This window comes from Dromiciops gliroides, chromosome 1 (assembly GCF_019393635.1).
Source record: "Dromiciops gliroides isolate mDroGli1 chromosome 1, mDroGli1.pri, whole genome shotgun sequence".
Taxonomy (NCBI): domain Eukaryota; kingdom Metazoa; phylum Chordata; class Mammalia; order Microbiotheria; family Microbiotheriidae; genus Dromiciops; species Dromiciops gliroides.
The window spans coordinates 743036837-743039809 of record NC_057861.1 but is presented as its reverse complement, the minus strand read 5'-3'; the positions used below and the strand labels follow the sequence as shown (position 1 = coordinate 743039809).

The 2973-nt window shown below is 44.1% G+C and overlaps 1 pseudogene; it reads left to right on the top strand.

The window, feature by feature from the left end:
* Window positions 1-1946: 1946 nt before the first annotated feature.
* On the top strand, window positions 1947-2585 carry LOC122737120 (annotated as a pseudogene).
* The last annotated feature ends 388 nt before the right edge of the window (window positions 2586-2973 follow it).

The window sequence follows — 2973 nt, the reverse complement described above, 5'->3', positions numbered from 1 at the left end:
CCCTTTGGGGGCCTAACTTGCTAACTGTAGTATGGGTTGGGAAAGTGTGCTACACAAAGAACTCCTAGACAAGAAGGAAGTTAAATTCTGGTATCCCACTCACCCTTGCAAGTAGAACCAGAGCTAACAAGCAAATCCCATGACCTGACAACGTCAATGGTGAAGTTTGGCTTCAATTGGAGCTAATTTAGTCTTGATGTAAAGAAGCTTTTGTGATGGAGAGGAATGAGCTGCTTGGAGAGGTGGTGGGCAGTCATTTTCAAGCAGAGGCTGGGTAACTATTTTTTAGATATGTTATAGTGAGAATTCCTTCCAGGTGTAGGTTGGACTAGAGAGTTGCTGAGGTATTTTCCAACTGTCAACTTCTGTGATTCTACCCTCATGAAGCTTACAGTCTATTAAGGGCAGGGGGCATCTACATGATAGAAGGATAGATGGGTAGATAGGTAGATGACAGATGATAGATGGATAGATAAGGTGATGGAGAAACAGATAATAGGCAGGTATGTAGATAGATGATAGATTAGATAGAAAGAGAAAAAGGAAGGAAGGAAGGAAGGAAGGAAGGAAGGAAGGAAGGAAGGAAGGAAGGAAGGAAGGAAGGAAGGAAGGAAGGAAGGAAGGAAGGAAGGAAGGAAGGAAGGAAGGAAGGAAGGAAGGAAGGAAGGAAGGAAATAATGCTGCTTAAGTGAGTTGTAAGACAAAGAATATATGAGGGATTTATAGCATTTCAGTTGGCCTTTAAAGATTTAGCAAGAATTCAAAACACAGGAAAAGGGGGAAGGGAAGATATCTTAGGCATGAAGAACATTAACAAACTCAGGTATCTGGAAAGGGGCAGGATATGTTTAGGAAACAGAGTAATTCTGTTTGGCTGGTGAGTACATAGCAATGAATAATCTGAGAAAAGACTGGCATGGTGTCAGACCATGGAGGACACTGAATGCCAGGTAAAGGAGTTTGGAATTTACCCAGTAAACATTTGGGAGCAATTGAAGACTTTTGAAGAAAGGAGAGACTTGACCAAATCTCTATATAAGGGAGATTCCCCTGGTAAAATTATGAAGAGATTGTTAAGTAAGTTGAGGGTCTCTATAGGGGTGTTTGCAGTAAGAACAGTAAAGAGGGGGTGGGGAAGAGAAATATTATTCCATTTAAAATCAATAGGATTTGGGATACGTGAGAGAAAAGAGTCCAAGGCAGTACCAAGGTTTTAAACATGGGAAAGTGGTTGAATGGTAGCAGTACTAACTGATATTTTCAGAAGAATGGACAGGTTTAAAGGGAATACTAATACGCTCAGTTTTTAAATATCCTGTAGGTAGTTGGAAATGGGAGGTGAGAGACAGATCTAGAATTCAGGAGAGAGACTAGGGATGGGGATGTAGATGTGGGAGCCACCCGCAAAGAAGCCAGCCATGGAGTGAAGCTCCAGAATGAATGGGATGGGAGAGTCACACAGATAGAGGCTGAGACCAAGACCAGGGAAAGAGACTAGAGACAGAGCCTTGAAGAACATTCACCTCAAAAGATCTGGAGTATGAGGAGTCAGTATGGGACACAGAAAAAGAGTAGTTAGAAAGATGTGAGAGGTGCGGCGAGGTGGTGCAGTGGATAAAGCACTGGCCCTGGATTCGGGAGGTCCTGAGTTCAAATCCAACCTCAGACACTTGACACTTAGTAGCTGTGTGACCCTGGGCAAGTCACTTAACCCACCAAAAAAAAAAAAAAAAAACAGAAAGATGTGAGAACAGCCAGGAGATGGAGAGGGGGAAGAGGAGAAGGAGAGGAAGGGGGAGGGAGAGGAAGAAGAGAGGCACAGAGACAGAGAAGCTGATGGTAAGGAAGTGAAGGCAGTAAATGTAGAAAACTTTTCCAAGGCTGGATAACAAATAACATAGCAGACTCTCAGGTCAAGACCAGGCACAGCTTTGTCTACCCTAACTATGGGCTGCCGCCTAGCTCTTTGCTACCGATCCTGTAAGAATCCAAAATCCTGTTTCTGCCGAGGTGTTCCTGATGCAAAGATACAAATTTTTGACCTAGGTCAAAAAAGGCAAAAGCGGATGAGTTCCCACTCTGGGGTCATATGGTATCTGATGAATATGAACAAGTTTCTTCTGAAGCCTTGGAGGCCGCACGAATCTGTGCCAACAAATGTATGGTGAAGAGTTGTGGCAAAGATCGTTTCCACATCCGTGTTCGACTGCACCCATTCCGTGTTATTCGGATCGACAAAATGTTGTCTCGTGAAAGGTGCTGATAGACTCCAAATAGGCATGTGGCGTGCTTTTGGGAAACCCCAGGGCACTGTTGCTCGTGTACATATAGGACAGGTGATCATGTCTATTCGCACCAAAGTCCAAAACAAGGAGCACGTGATTGAGGCTTTGCGCAGGGCCAAGTTTAAGCTTCCTGGTCACCAAAAGATCCACATCTCAAAGAGGTGGGGCTTCACGAAGTTTAATGCAGACGAATCTGAGGACATGGTAGCTGAAAAGCGTCTTGTTCCTGATGGCTGTGGGGTCAAGCGTATCCCCAGCCGTGGTCCACTGGATAAGTGGCATGCATTTCCTTCATCATAAAGGGGAAGGATATGTATTGCTTAAGCTGTTATCCTTGCTTATCCCCAGATCTTAGCCACAAATAAATCTGAATTGCTGCATGGCAAATAAAGACCGGGCATGAATCCAAAATAGAAAGTGGACCAGGAAAATAGAGAGGGGTCAAGGGAATAATAAGGAGGGTAAAGAGGAGGTTTGGTGTGAATTCCAGAGAGGCAGAATTTTGAAATCCAAGATGTTGGAGGTGGTCGAGTTTGTGACCATGCAGCAGTATGATTAAAGTGGGGATGGAGAGGGAGTTAAGTGGAAGGAAGACCATGAGTCCGGTTATAAAGTCATTAAAAAAATTTGAGAGAGTGACCTAGAGGTTAGACAGTGATGGCAACAAGGATGAGGGAAAGCTGATTGG